This window comes from Hyperolius riggenbachi, chromosome 8 (assembly GCF_040937935.1).
Source record: "Hyperolius riggenbachi isolate aHypRig1 chromosome 8, aHypRig1.pri, whole genome shotgun sequence".
Classification (NCBI taxonomy): domain Eukaryota; kingdom Metazoa; phylum Chordata; class Amphibia; order Anura; family Hyperoliidae; genus Hyperolius; species Hyperolius riggenbachi.
The window spans coordinates 191,598,332-191,614,688 of NC_090653.1; the positions used below are offsets into that span (position 1 = coordinate 191,598,332).

The 16,357-nt window shown below is 49.2% G+C and overlaps 1 protein-coding gene across 6 annotated transcripts in view; it reads left to right on the forward strand.

The window, feature by feature from the left end:
• Positions 1–16,357, forward strand: part of LOC137527526 (BTB/POZ domain-containing protein KCTD12-like) — an 820,305-nt gene that overhangs the window by 33,167 nt on the left and 770,781 nt on the right. The window contains exon 2 of one of the 6 annotated variants that reach the window (XM_068248054.1): positions 12,700–12,776. The exons of the other annotated variants lie outside the window; for them this stretch is intronic. The gene's annotated coding sequence lies outside the window, so the exon portion shown is untranslated. The remainder of the gene's footprint in view (positions 1–12,699; positions 12,777–16,357) is intronic. 6 annotated transcript variants of the gene reach the window in all.

Here is a 16,357-nt window from a genome sequence, read left to right on the forward strand (position 1 = left end):
AGATGTTTTGTTATCATGCTCTGCCCTCCAATCAGAAGGACTTCAGTTTTGTCTGCATTAAGTTTCAGCCAGTTGTCATTCATCCATTTCTGTAGTTCACGTAAGCAGCCGTTTATAGTGAGAGTTGGGTCTGTCACACCAGGCTTGAAGCAAAGATATAGTTGGGTGTCGTCTGCATAGCAGTGGTATGTCAGGCCATGTTTTTGGATTAGTTTTCCCAGCGGTAACATGTAAATCGTGAAAAGCAGGGGAGAGAGGATTGAGCCCTGGGACACTCCATACTTAAGTGGTACAGGGGTGGACAGGAAGGGCCCCATAGACACTTTGTGGGTTCTGCCACTCAAGAAGGATTGGAACCACTGAAGAACTATGCCATCAATGCCGCAGATCGAGCACTCTCCTCTGTCTCTTGCCATGAGCAGGTGGTTGCATATTTGGATGAGGGCAGTTTCAGTGCTGTGGTGTTTCCTGAAGCCAGACTGGAATGGGTCATAACTGTTGTTTTGTAGGATTTTCGCTTCTAGCTTGAGGTAAACAGCTTTTTCAATTAGCTTGCCCAGAAAGGGGAGGTTAGAGACAGGTCTGTAGCTGGTCAATGCATCTGGGTCCAGGGAGGGTTTTTTGAGGTGAGGCCTGATGATTGCTTCCTTCAGTAAAGCAGGAAATATCCCTGATTGTAAGGAACAGTTAACAATTTTGAGGAATACCGGTACAAACAGGTCGGGGCAGTTCAACATGAACTGTGTTGGGCCAGGATCCAGGTCACAGGTAGTTAGGTGGACGTGAAGGAGGATGCTTGATGTCACTTCTTCATCAATTTCTTTGAAGTTTGACCAAGGTGTTCCATTGTCTCTGCTAATGGTCTTCGGCGCTATATTAGGCTCAGATGCTGTAAGTTGGATGGCGGACCTTATAGCGGAGACTTTGTCTGTGAAGAAATGGGCAAATTGGTCACAGAGGTCCTTTGAAGACTCGATATTAAGTTTTTGACATGCCGGGTTGCAGAGCTTTTCCACTGTGCGGAACAGTTGGGCTGGTTTGTTAACTGCATTTGCAATCTCTTGTGATAGAAAGGATGATTTTTTTCCCGTGATTACCTTTTGGTAGCTCTTCAAGTGGAGGATTAAGGCATGTTTGTCTTCTGGAGACTGAGATTTGCGCCACAGTCTCTCAAGTTTTCGGCCTTGTCTTTTCAGCTCTTTTATAGCGTTATCAAACCACTGTGCATGATGGTGTGGAGAAAGATATTTGGTGCGCAGAGGAGCAATGGTCTCAAAGGTGGAGGACACACATTTGTTGTATTTAAACACCAGAGTATCAGGGTCCAAGCTGGAGTCAGTCAATTCATCAAAGCTAAGGTTATCTCGGATATGTTGAGGTGTTAGCCCTTTTAAGCGGCGATATTTTATTTGATTCTTGACCTGGTGTTTGACAGCTGGTATTGAGAGGGAGAAGTGGATAGTGTGATGGTCTGACCAGGCAACAGGATTAATTTCCACATTGGCTATTGACAGCCCAGTATGGAATATAAGGTCCAGAGTGTGACCTTTCCTGTGAGTAGCAGAGCTGATTGATTGGAGGAAGCCCATTTCATGTAAGGCACGAGGTAGCTCTTTTCCAAATTGTGAAAAGGGGTCATCCACCCATGTATTGGAATCTCCAAGAACAATCCATCTGGGGTGTTCCAGTGTTAGGTTGTATAAGAGATCTACAAGTTCCTTAAGGAAGTCTGAGTATTTTTCTGGTGGACGGTAGATCAGCAATATGTTAATGTTTTTCTCAGCTGAAAGTTGCACCCCCAGGCATTCGAACGAGTTGGTAGGACCTACAGTAAGTGGTCTGATTTTCAAAGCTGATCTAAAGCAAAGTGCAACCCCTCCTCCCCTGCATTCTTTCCTGTTGCAGTATATCACGGAATAGTTTGTTGGCAAGGCGGCCTCCAGGGTGGGGCCAACTGGTTCAGAAAGCCAGGTTTCAGTCAGGCAGGCCAGATCAGAAGACTCTATTAGATCATGTATGATTGCTGTTTTGTTGTTTATCGATCTGACGTTACAGAGGACAGCCTTGATGGGGCTACCCTGGGAGCTAGGGTCTGAGATTGAGGACTCCAGGACAGAACAGTCTCCAGATGTGTGGCTGTCATCTCTGCTGGATTGTGCTGGAGCTATTAGGGTTGTTGGCTGGGTGTACTCTGTAGATTTTGTCACAGAGTTATTTTGGTTCTGCAGTGAAGAACGTCTTTTCCCACATCCTCTCGATCCTCTCTTTGTCTTTCTGAAGATTCCAACAGACTTAAGTAGAATTATTGTTGATTTGTCAATTGGATAAATATTTCTTGGTTGGTATACAGCGAGAAGTGTCTGTGCTGAATATTGATGTTTACACATTAGGATGGACAAGAGACAGCTCAGGGCTCCTGCTGAGAAAGGCCCTATTTAGATTAAAGGTGTGAACTTTCTCAGCTGTGGCTGGTATCCTGCAGAGATCAATTTAAAGGGGGCTTAGATGCTTTCCTTGCGTTGAAAGACATCCATGGCTACAATTACTAGATAATGCCTAATGATGTTGATCCAGGGATTCTATCTGATTGCCATTTGGAGTCGGGAAGGAATTTTTCCCTTTTGGGGCTAATTGGACCATGCCTTGTAAGGGTTTTTTTCGCCTCGCTCTGGATCAACAGGGATATGTGAGGGAGCAGGCTGGAGTTGTACTTTGTACTGGTTGAACTCGATGGACATATGTCTTTTTTCAACCAAAATAACTATGTATGTAACTATGTATTTTGCATATATTCTATGTTCTATGTTATGTTATGTCTGTCATCCTTGTATCATTGTATATATTTATTGTCCAGCGCTGCGTACTATGTTGGCGCTTTATAAATGCAATAAATAATAATAATAATAACAAAGAGGTGGAGCAATGGCTGACACCGCACCAGCAGGAGATCGGCAACGTAGTGTTTGACAACGGCAGCAATCTCCTTTCCGCTTTGAATTTGGGAAAGCTGACACATGTACCCTGCATGGCACATGTGCTGAATCTGGTCCTGCAAAAATTTGTGTCAAAGTACCCAGGCTTAGAGGATGTCCTGAAGCAGGCCAGGAAGTTGTGTGGGCATTTCAGGCAGTCTTACACGGCCATGGCACGCTTTGCGGACATTCAGCAGAGAAACAACTTGCTGGTGAGATGCCTCATTTGCGATACCCCGACTTTCTGGAATTCCACCCTGCTCATGTTCTCTCGCCTGCTAGACCAGGAGAAAGCCGTCACCCAGTACCTGTATAATTACAGTAGAAGGACACAATCTGGGAAGATGGGGATGTTGTGGCCCAACAACTGGACACTGATGCGAAATGCATGTAGGACCATGCAGCCGTTTGAGGAGGTGACCAACCTGGTGAGTCGCGCTGAAGGCACCATCAGCGACTTGATCCCCTACGCTTACTTCCTGGAGCGTGCCGTGCGCCAAGTGGTGGATGAAGCTGTGGAGAAACGTGAACAGGAACAGTTACAGCAGGAGGAGTCGTGGGAGCGATTTTCATCCGAATCAGATGTTTCCTCGACACCTGCGGCAGCACAGAGGGGGGAGGAGGAGGAAGAGGAGGAGTCGTGTGGGGAAGGAGAGGAGTCAGACTCGGATGAGGATGAGGAAGGTGTTTCTGTGGAGGAGGAAGAGGCGGCGGCAGAAGAACAACCGCAGCAGCCGTCACAGGGGGCTTCTGCTGCTCCACGTTCCCGTGGTATTATTTGTGGCTGGGGGGGAGGAAGAGGATTTGTGTGACATCACTCAGGAAGAGCAAGAGGAGATGGAGAGTCCACGCAGGCAAGGACAGGACGCTCCAGCGATCTCGGGGTGATGTCGGACATGCGGACATTCTTTAGTCCAACGCCTCGCCATAGCCCTTCCGGATCCACCCTCCACTAACGCCTGGACCGGTAGGTAGCCGACTACCTGGCCTTAATTGTGGATGTAGACACTGCAAGCAGCGACGATGAACCCTTGGTCTACTGGATGTGCAGGCTTGACCTTTGGCCAGAGCTGTCCCAATTTGCCGTCCAACTTCTCTCTTGCCCTGCCGCAAGCGTCCTGTCAGAAAGGACCTTCAGCGCAGCTGGAGGCATTGTCACTGAGAAGAGAAGTCGCTTAAGTCACAACAGTGTTCAGTATCTCACCTTTATCAAAATGAATGAGGCATGAATCCCGGAGGGTTACTGCCCGACCGAAGACTAAGGCAGTCCCCACACACAGCATCTCTGCCTGCAGGCCGCTTGACTGCCTTCTCCGCCACCACCAACAGGGTCCAGGACTCTAGACGGATTCCTGAATTTTTAAGGCCGCTTCTAGCAGCGGCCGCTATACTAATTTTTCTGCTGCGTGTACATGCCTGCCTAATTTTTCTGGCTGCACTGCGGGCGGCTGCAACAAAAAAAAGGCATGTACATGTGCCCATTCCCCTTCATGATCATTACCTTGCTTGCGTATCACAATGAAGCAATGACCGCCGGCTATATGAGTGTCTCGGGTGCGGGTGGCACACCAAAGATAATAAGGTCATTGTTTCATTATGGTCAGACCAAATTTGATCAGCTGGACAGTCACTGTTCTGTCATTCAGCTACATCAGCCGGGCGACCATATGGGCTGTAAAGCCACCATCACCTGCACTCTCGTCATGGTGCGCACCAGTCCAGCACGGCCGTCACTACACAAACGGCTGTTGGCAGTCACTGCATACCTTTCACTGCATCTGTGACTTCACATTGTATTATACCTGGCAGTCAGTGCATACCTTGCACTTGAATGGATGGCAGACTTGCCCTCCATAACTGATTCTCATGAAAGGCAAGTGGTGTCATCTTTGTCCGCCATAACAGATTCCCGTTAAAGGATTTAAAGTCAATTCATTTCAAAAACAGCAGGGCCTCCCGAGTCCCGTATTGTTTTTTTGGTCACTAGCTCGGGGCTCCTTGCCTGGATGTGTGGTGGTAGCTGTTTCTTAGGCTCCAACTCCGGGTACGGAATAGAAACCGGATTCACCGGCCATTATCCGTGGTCAGTCACCATGGTACTGAGAAAATAGTACCATCTACAGTTTCACACAATTGAAAAAATGGCAGACTTGCCCTACATAAAACATTCTTGGCAAATGCTTTTGACTTGGTTTGTCTTCCGCTGGGTCAAGGGTCCATCTGACCACAGATGCCTGGTCTGCAAAGCACGGTCAGGGCAGGTACAGCATGGGTCTCGGCAGGCTCCCACTTCGGACCGGAATCGAACCTTGATTCCCCGGCCATTACCTGTGGTGACAATGGCAGACTTGCCCTCCATAACTGATGCCGTTAAAGGATTTAAAGTCAATTCATTTCAAAAACAGCAGGGCCTCCTGAGTCCCGTATTGTTATTTTTGGTCACTACCTCGGGGCGGGCATGCCATGCCTGCTGCCCCCCTTGCCTGGATGTGTGCTGGTAGCCGTTTCTTAGGCTCCAACTCCGAAACGGAATAGAAACCGGATTCCCCGGCTGTCACGGAATAGCCATGAGAAACGCAGGTGAATCTAGAGAATTCACAGTCGCTTTCCTGATCGCTCCCTGTCGGATCTGAGCAGTCGTGCAAGCGATCCGAAAATTACATTTTGTGTTGTTTTAAATCCAGAGATCTGTTCCCCTGTGAGCCAGAGCAGTCCCCTCACCCCTCAGGAATGTCGCACATGGCTGGACTCCCTGCAGGGCCCAGCTCATTCCCCCTACAGCAGATGTCACCATGAAAAGGACCAGGAAACTGGCTCCCCAGGGGGGCCATAGAAAGCCAGACGATCTGGCACCGAGCACGGGCCATAAGAAAAGCATGGGTGGTATGATTTCCTGTCAGCATATGAAAACCGTATGTCGCACAGCTATAAAATTCATATCGTCTTGTTCGGTAAAATCTGGCCATCGTGCTGATATGAAATTCGTTGGGATAGACCGTCCGGTTATGACCGTCGAGATATGAATCTTCTCAGGAGCCTGACCCGCTAGCTTAGCCGTGTCTGATGTCATATTAATCTGTATTTTCCAACAAGTCTGAAGCTGCTACCCCCCTAAATATAACGTGTATGGTTCAGGAGTTACAGCATTTCATAAGTTTAGCCCTAAAATCTCTCAGAGGGAATGAACTGTCATTGGTGGGTGACTCAGAGGGGCCAGCATTGCCACACCCCCAAACCAGCTTCATCAAAAGCACCTGGCCAGCAGGCGGGCATCGAATTCCTCTCTTTACCATCTTCATGACACACGGCCACTATGAGGAACAAGTGGTGGCCATCTTGCCAGAGCTGAAACAAAGGACATCCTCCATTTTGTTTGGATTCTAAATCTTGCTGAACTTTACTCTGAAACAAAGAACTCTAAGAACTTGAAACCGTTTCGCTTGAACTTGATGATTTTCCCGCAAAAGGACATATTTCCACAAACCATAAGTATTTTCTCCCTCTTTATTTCATACTGGCTATTACTGTCTTAATTGTGATTTTAATAATTGTCTGTATATATTAATTATTTATATTGCGTGAATAAACGACTTTCTCCAAGTCATTCACTGTCCGCTACCCTGTTTATCAGCACACACAGAACTTATCCCGGGTCTCTGAAGATACGCTACTGTTTGTTTGTTGTTGGCTAGACAGAATATCGTGTGTTTAACCGTTTTATTCGCAGGACTAGTCAGTTAGTGGGCTCCACGGTCCCATGGTAACCGCGGTGGTGGCAGTTCACTCTGAACCAGTGGGTGAAGTTGTAATCACCCGTATCTCACAGGCTCCCTTCTGGTTTGTCTGCGTCTAACTCTTAACGGTTCCTGCGCATTGACTGCGACCAGAGTTCGCACGATCCGTGCGCTGGCACCGTTTAGAAGGCTAAGTGCGGTCAGCCACTAGGGCTCCTGTGACAGTGTTAGGCAGCGGTTGGGACCTGTGTTGTGCTGAAAGTATCTAAGATAGCGCTAGCGCTATCAAGAAACGAACTAATTCGTTGGTGTAGCTGGAAGACAATATATTTTTTATATATACAGAGAGACTGTGTAGCCAGTACCCCTCCCCAAAAGTTTTATTTTATTTGGCGTGGAAATGTGCCTGGCGGACCTGCAAAATCTTTGCCAAGAGAGAGGCATTGATGTCGGCCGCAAGAAACAAGGGGACCTGGTAACGGAATTGTTTCAATGGGATACCCAGCAACTGCGGGAGCCGGGAGTGTCCGCTGAAGTGGATACCAGCCCATCTGACAATCGAGGGGAACCAGAGACTGAGACTCCTGACCGTACAGAGGTTGTGCATCCTGAGGGCCCTGCATCAACAGTTACGCAGGAGAATGTCAGTGTGGACCCCAACCCCAGAGTTTCTGAAAATACTCGCCCGGAACTGGCCAGTACTGGACTGTCCAGGGGTGCTGACCCGGTAATGCAGCAGGCATTACAAAAGCTGATGGAGACTGACCTGGACAAGTACCTGCAGTACATGGCGGAGCAAAAACGAGAGGAACGGGAGCGGCAAGCCGCTGCTGCTGCAGAACGCCACGCGGAGAGGGATGCCGCTGAGCGGGAACGTCAACGACAGCATGAGCTAAACATGGCAAAAGTGCAACAGGCCAGCCGGAGTTCACCGCCCAGCCTACCTGCTGAAGGAGCTGCACCACCCGTAAGTGCAAAATTAAAATTTGCTAATATTGAGAAAGACACAGACATTGACTTGTTTTTGCGGTCTTTTGAAAAAGCGTGCCGTCAGTATCGTCTGTCCCAAGACCAGTGGGCCAGACATCTGACACCTTTGCTGCGCTACAAAGCGCTTGATGCCTTCGCAGAATTGCCTGCGGAGAAGGATAATGATTATGCTGCTATAAAAGACGCTATCATTACTAAGTACCAGCTGACGCCAGAAGCCTATCGGAAAAAGTTCAGGGCCTGGCAGAAAAAGTCTTCTGATTCGTACCGAGATGTGGTCAGCAGCTTGCTCACCACACTCCGCCAGTGGACTCTAGGCCTCACCAAAGGGTTTTATGATGTCCTGGAGGACTTGATAGTCCTGGAACAATTTCTGAACATTTGCCCTGCTGATGTACGACAGTTTGTGTTAGAACGCAGGCCGGCTTCAGCCACTGTCGCTGCAGACCTTGCTGAGACTTTTGCAACTACCCGGGTGGCTGATACCCGCAGAACTGTCCCATCCAGCTGGAGAGGAGGTCAGCCCAATACCTCGGCAGACCCTCCTGCCCCTGTGGGCCGTCAGCCCCAGAGGCCATCCAGCACAGCTTCTGCACCCAGGGCTGCAGCCCCTGGAGAGGTCACCTGTCACTACTGCCGCCAGCCCGGACACATGAAATTCGACTGTCCGGAGCGGAGACAGACACCACCAGCACCTGGATCATCTGCCTCACCTGTACCTCACCCACAGCAGAGGCAACCCGCCAGCGAACCACAGCCTGGATCATCAGATTTTGTCCTGTTTGCCCGCGGAAAGGAAATCCGCGACCGAACCGACCAGCAGCAACTTGTTAGAGTGAACGGCAAAGTTGTCACCGGATTTCGAGACACCGGAGCTGACATCACGTTAGTTCACTCACACCTTGTGCCAAAGGAGAGCATCAGCTCCAGCCGATCCCTTGCCCTTACTGGAGTAGAGGGCACCCTTTTTCACATAGCCCACGCGAGAGTGAAGCTGGATTGGGGAGGAGGGGTCCACGAAAGGGTTGTTGGGGTTATGAAGGATCTCCCAGTCCCTGTGTTGCTGGGGACTGATTTGGGCAAGCTTGTGTCCTACTATGAACCTGCCACGACCGTCTTGTCGCTCACGGAAGGAGACGGACTCTCCACCCACCACCAGGTACTTTATACACTTGGGGGAGCACCAGGGGGAGGTGGGTTGAATGTGCCCAGTTCAAGGGTACCAGGTTCAATAGTGCCTGCTTCAAAGGCACCTGAGTTTGATGTACAGACTGTCTGTTGTGATGATGCTGTAACTGTACCTGAGTTTACTGTACAACCTGTCTGTAATAAATGTCTATACCTATCAATGTCATTACTGCATGCAATGATGATTTGAGTAATGTCCGTCTGTGCCATTCTGACAGTGTACCTGTGCTAGCAGTACCGCACAGCTGCACTGCTCAGAACCCGAGCTCAGAACAGGTGGAGGGGGTTCCGGCCTCCTCCCCCTCCTCTGACCGCAGGGATGAGACCTTTCAGCCGCTGCCCTCGTGTGACATGAGCCAGTTGGTTTAAAACTGACAGCGCCGTATTCTCAGCCGCACTAAAAAGTGACCCAAGCCTGGAGGTGCTCAGGCAGCAAGCCGCTGAGCCCCTCGCAGACGGGGCCGCTTTCAAGGTGTACTGGGAAGGTGGGAGACTGTACAGTGAGTCTGTACAGCCCCCTACAGGTAGATCCCACGCGAATACCAAATGGCTTGTGGTCCCGAGTGCGTTCAGGGGACATGTGCTGAAATCCGCACATGGTAATCCTTTGACAGGGCACTCAGGGGTCCGCAAGACACTTGCCGGTATTCGGAAACAGTTTTATTGGCCCCGGATGAACAGGGATGTAGCAAACTACTGCAGAGCATGTGCCGTCTGTCAGGAGCTGGGAAGGTCCAGGGATTCCCGCAGGGTTCCCTTAGGTCCACAGCCACTTAGCAGGGGAACCCTACGTGGGCTGGCTGTTGACCTAACCAACCCACTGCCCGTTGTCAGCAGTCCCGGCAGACACCACGTCCGACTGCAGTGGCGCAAACGCCCTGTCCAGAACGGTCCATGTCGGGTCAACCCTGAGGGTCGCAGACCGCGACCGGTCCAGGGGAACCGAGCCACAGGCTCCAATAGGTTTCCCTGCCGCACCGGCAACCCGAGACCCGTCAGCCAGGTTGGCCGACACTGGAACGCTGATGGGCTGTCCCGGTGTCAGGGGGAACTAGGCCCAACAGCGCCAATGGCTGCTACGACGGATGTCTTGCTGACAACCCTCTATGCATCGTCAGGAAAGGGAGGTGTCACGGAATAGCCGTGAGAAACGCAGGTAAATCTAGAGAATTCACAGTCGCTTTCCTGATCGCTCCCTGTCGGATCTGAGCAGTCGTGCAAGCGATCCGAAAATTACATTTTGTGTTGTTTTAAATCCAGAGATCTGTTCCCCTGTGAGCCAGAGCAGTCCCCTCACCCCTCAGGAATGTCGCACATGGCTGGACTCCCTGCAGGGCCCAGCTCATTCCCCCTACAGCAGATGTCCCCATGAAAAGGACCAGGAAACTGGCTCCCCAGGGGGGCCATAGAAAGCCAGACGATCCGGCACCGAGCACGGGCCATAAGAAAAGCATGGGTGGTATGATTTCCTGTCAGCATATGAAAACCGTATGTCGCACAGCTATAAAATTCATATCGTCTTGTTCGGTAAAATCTGGCCATCGTGCTGATATGAAATTGGTTGGGATAGACCGTCCGGTTATCGAGATATGAATCTTCTCAGGAGCCTGACCCGCTAGCTTAGCCGTGTCTGATGTCATATTAATCTGTATTTTCCAACAAGTCTGAAGCTGCTACCCCCCTAAATATAACGTGTATGGTTCAGGAGTTACAGCATTTCATAAGTTTAGCCCTAAAATCTCTCAGAGGGAATGAACTGTCATTGGTGGGTGACTCAGAGGGGCCGGCATTGCCACACCCCCAAACCAGCTTCATCAAAAGCACCTGGCCAGCAGGCGGGCATCGAATTCCTCCCTTTACCATCTTCATGACACAAGGCCACTATGAGGAACAAGTGGTGGCCATCTTGCCAGAGCTGAAACAAAGGACATCCTCCATTTTGTTTGGATTCTAAATCTTGCTGAACTTTACTCTGAAACAAAGAACTCTAAGAACTTGAAACCGTTTCGCTTGAACTTGATGATTTTCCCGCAAAAGGACATATTTCCACAAACCATAAGTATTTTCTCCCTCTTTATTTCATACTGGCTATTACTGTCTTAATTGTGATTTTAATAATTGTCTGTATATATTAATTATTTATATTGCGTGAATAAACGACTTTCTCCAAGTCATTCACTGTCCGCTACCCTGCTTATCAGCACACACAGAACTGATCCCGGGTCTCTGAAGATACGCTACTGTTTGTTTGTTGTTGGCTAGACAGAATATCGTGTGTTTAACCGTTTTATTCGCAGGACTAGTCAGTTAGTGGGCTCCACGGTCCCATGGTAACCGCGGTGGTGGCAGTTCACTCTGAACCAGTGGGTGAAGTTGTAATCACCCGTATCTTACAGGCTCCCTTCTGGTTTGTCTGCGTCTAACTCTGCGCATTCAAAGTAGACGGTGGGGAGAGGCACACCTTTCCGTAATGTGGGTGCATAACCACGGGTGTCAGCAAACACCCTAACAACAGTCCAATAGTAGTAAGGATTGGTTAGCACTCCAGCTTCTCAAATAAGCAATATTTTATTCTTCAATCATGTGTCAACACATAGGTTAACAATTGTTTCGGGGCCAGCAAGGGTCCCCTTCATCAGAACAGTGCAGACAAACATACTACAAGTGATACACCTTCTTAAATACATAAGCAGACACAATGACTCCCATATTCAGAAGAAACCCCTCCCATCCAATTATGGACATAAACAATCCATATCTCACGATCTGTACAATGTTCATACATAACACGTATTGCATCATAACCATCATGCTATTACACACTAAACAGATGCAACTCCTACATAGCCATATACTTTGATCGCCAGAGATTCCTAAGTGAGTTTATACATACCCCTGTCACTCAGTTAGACCTTTAAATTGATTGGAGCTCTAGGACGCGCTTCCGCATCGAGTACGCCCGTTTTGACCGTTACTCCGGTCTCGCAGGCCTCCTGAGTATGGTCACCATGGTAACCGCTATCCCAGAGGGCCATGCGCGGCGGGCGTCCAATGAACACTGATCAGATGGGAATGACGTCTTCCCACGCCAGTGTGGGGGGGCATGTTGCCCAGCAACCCAAACGACGCTGTGCGCAGGTTCCCTCCCCGTCAGGCAGCACGCCCTGCGCCAGAGCGTCCTCCTCCGCCGTTACTGACGTCAGTGAAGGCATCCCGGCTACTATAGTAACCACCACATTCACTCTGTGTCCACTCCGCTCTTATTACTGGCCCTGTCAAATAATTGGATCACCGATAAGGAAAAGGATTTCCTACTACCAGAACATCCACAAAAGCCTGTGATTTACGGACTTCCCAAGATACATAAAGGAACATCGCCATTGAAATACCGTCCGATCATCTCCGGCACTGACTCGGTGACCCAACCAATAGACCAAGTTAAGAGACCTAGAAGAGGTGGTAATTGGGACAAATTGTTATTGCAGAAAGAGACATTTTGGATATATACTCTGGATACAGTAAACCCCAGGGGATTGAACCAATATAACTCCTTTGTTAGTTACCTAGAAGAGAGATAATTACCATATAAATGTAGTTATTGAATAGCCATAATATTGTCAGAACTTTTACATTTTGCAACTGCATGTTTTTATTGAATATGGCTTCCCATTTCCTCTTTCCCCATCCCCCCTTCTTCTCCCAACTTCCCCTTTTCCACTTTCCCTTCCCATTTGTCCTCCCTTCTATCCTTATGGATATCACTGTATTCATAATAATGTTTGGAGTTTGCATGACCCTGTCGCTTTAAATTTCAGCGCGACCCTGGTTGGATGGAGTTCATCTGCAGTGGAACATATGGATCATATTGCGGGATGCATAATCTGCACCTGGGGTGAGTCCTGGGGACCTTATTTGGGTCCATGTGTTCCTGTTTTATTGATACCCCCCGCGGGCTTGTGTGCGTATGTGGGGAGGATCTTTATCTGCAGAGCTCCCCCTCAGATTTTTCTCTGGGCGGAGTGGACACATTAGAGTGAATGTGGTGGTTACTATAGTAGCCGGGACGCCTTCACTGATGTCAGTAACGGCGGAGGAGGACGCTCTGGCGCAGGGCGTGCTGCCTGACGGGGAGGGAACCTGCGCACAGCGTCGCTTGGGTTGCTGGGCAACATGCCCGCCCACACTGGCGTGGGAAGACGTCATTCCCATCTGATCAGTGTTCATTGGACGCCCGCCGCACATGGCCCTCTGGGATAGCGGTTACCATGGTGACCATACTCAGGAGGCCTGCGAGACCGGAGTAACGGTCAGAACGGGCGTACTCGATGCGGAAGCACGTCCTAGAGCTCCAATCAATTTAAAGGTCTAACTGAGTGACAGGGGTATGTATAAACTCACTTAGGAATCTCTGGCGATCAAAGTATATGGCTATGTAGGAGTTGCATCTGTTTAGTGTGTAATAGCATGATGGTTATGATGCAATACGTGTTATGTATGAACATTGTACAGATCGTGAGATATGGATTGTTTATGTCCATAATTGGATGGGAGGGGTTTCTTCTGAATATGGGAGTCATTGTGTCTGCTTATGTATTTAAGAAGGTGTATCACTTGTAGTATGTTTGTCTGCACTGTTCTGATGAAGGGGACCCTTGCTAACTCTGCGCATTGACTGCGACCAGAGTTCGCACGATCCGTGCGCTGGCACCGTTTAGAAGGCTAAGTGCGGTCAGCCACTAGGGCTCCTGTGACACCGGCCATTACCCGTGGTCAATCACCATGGTACTGAGAAAATAGTACCATCTACAGTTTCACACAATTGGTGTATTCAGGTTTGTTGTTGTAAGGCAATGTGAAACACTTGGCTAGCAGATAAAAGTGCAATTCCAGGGCAGGCAAGCTGGTAAATATACACAGCATGATGCAGAGCTTGCCTGAAGGGTCTGTGGGAAAATATCTGTCTGGTCTTTCCCCATTGTTGTAATGACTGCATTTGTGGATAAGGTGTTAAACAAGTTGAAAAGTTTTTGACAGTCCCTATACTCCAGGAGGGCTGCTTTCTGACTTGTGTGTGACTGGCAGGGACAGGAGTCCTATTACAGGCAAATAGCCTCTGTGTGATGTGGGACTGCAATACAGATAAGCTCTCTGCTCCATCTCAGGCTATTCTCAATTTCTCTCCACTCCTTCTTCTCTCTCTGGGCTAGTGCATGCCAAAATCACAATAGCAATCGCTAGCAATTTGTGAGTGCGATTTTGTGAAGCGATTTATTTTTTTTAGAGTGATTTTTTAATGAATCGCTCAAAAACATGCTATATGCTGTGTGTTTGTAATTTTGAAAAAATCACAATGCTGCTGCCTGCTGTGAGTACACCGTCATAGGGTAACATTAGCTAAGCGCTTTTCAAATCACTGTCGATTTGAAAAATGCTCAGAAGCCCTCTTGGTGTGCACCAGCCCTCCCTCATTCACTCACCCTTGTTTCCCTCTTCCCCTAGTGTTGGGTGTCTTCTTGTCATACAGGAAAGTTAAATAAAAGTGCAATGCTGGTGAGGCAAACTATTATTATTAGTGGTCAGGAGGAAACTGTGGGGGGAAGGAGGGCCCCACAGATTAAGTTTGCCCTGGGGCCCCAGGGCCCCTTTAACCGGCTCAGCATATACCTACCTGTTGTTCAGTGCACCCACCTACCTACGTGAGCAAACACAGTGTGCTATTTAATACCAGCCAGTCACTGTACCTGTTCATGGTACGTGTGTGTGACAGGTGCACATTTGTAAAACTCATCACTGCATATACCTACCTGTTGTTCAGTGCACCCACCTACCTACATGAGCGCACGCAGTGTGATATACCACTCCATGCATACCTGTTAACTGCACCTGTGTGACTGCACATTGTATTAGTCAAGTCAGTGCATACCTTTCACTTCATCCCCCCCCCCCCCCCGCTCGATATAGACAAAACAGGTAGAGGCAGAGGAAGACCCAGAGGAAGGCCACCCGGCAGGTCTGTTCGAGGTCGAGCTGATGTGATTTTGTGCAGCCCTGGACCAAAGTACAGTGCTCAGAAGAAGGCACATCCCATCAACTCCCAAGATTGTCAGGATGTGGTTGACTATTTAACACAGAACATCTCATCTTCCGCAGCCACCAGCGCTACTACTCGCACCACATCCGTTCCATTTGACAATTCACAGGAGTTATTTGGTGGGGAATTAACTGGTTCACAGCAACTACTGTTACAACAAGATGAAGGCGCTAAGCAAGTTACACCACCTCATATGTCTGAGTTAGGCGAGACTATGGACGTAAGGAGGAGGAGGATGATGAAGTACCTGCTGTTGGTGCAGTTTATGAGGTGTCTGAGGCAAGTGAAGCTGGGCAGGATGATTATGATGATGACGATGATACAGATGCCATGTAGGTTCCCAATAGAGGAGATGAACAGGGGGACAGTTCAGAGGGGGAGTCAGAGAGGAGTAGGAGGAGACAAGTTCCTGAAAGAAGCAGGGGGAGCTTGTCGTCAGAAACAGCTGGTGGCAGTGCCCTGCGCCATGTATCGCCACCTATGGACAGCCAGCCAACATGCCCTTCAACGTCAGCTGCTGATGCCACCATAGTGCCATCACCCCAGGGGGGCTAAGCGGTTTGGACATTTTTTTAGTATGTCTGCCTTAGATCAGAGCAATGCCATCTGTTCTCTCTGCCTCCAAAAATTGAGCCGTGGAAAGGCCAACACCCATGTAGGGACAACTGCCTTACGAAGGCACATGCAGAAAAGGCACAAACTGCAATGGGAAGAGCACTAGAGGAAAAGCAGCACACAAAAGAAAAGCCACCCACCTTCTCCTCTTCCTCCTTCAGGTGCAGCATCTTCAGCCGCTTTCTCCCTTGCACGTTCACAATCAAAGCCACCCTCCTCCACTCCGCCTCTCACCTTGAGCGGTTCCAGCTCCTCTGCCCACACAGCAGCAGTCAGGTGTCCGTGAGGGAAGTCTTTAAAAGGAAGAAGCCAATTTATGCCAGTCACCCCCTTGCCCGTCGTCTGACAGCTGGCTTGGTGGAACTGTTAGCTCGCCAGCTGTTACCATACCAGCTGGTGGACTCTGAGGCCTTCCGTAAACTTGTGGCCATTGGGACACCGCAGTGGAAGATACCAGACCGCAATTATTTCTCTAACAAAGCGATACCCAAACTGTACCATGAAGTTGAGAGGCAAGTGGCGTCATCTCTGGCACACAGCTTTGGGTCAAGGGTCCATCTAACCTCGGATGCCTTGTCTGCCAAGCACGGTCAGGGCAGGTACATTACTTACACAGCCCCAATGGGCTGTGTAAGTAATGTACCTGCCCTGACCATGCTTAGCAGACAAGTACACCTGACACGTACTCCCTGCTTGTCAGCGGTCACCAGGTTGACCCAATGGTCAACCTGGTGACCGCTGACAAGCAGGGAGTACGTGGCTGTGCA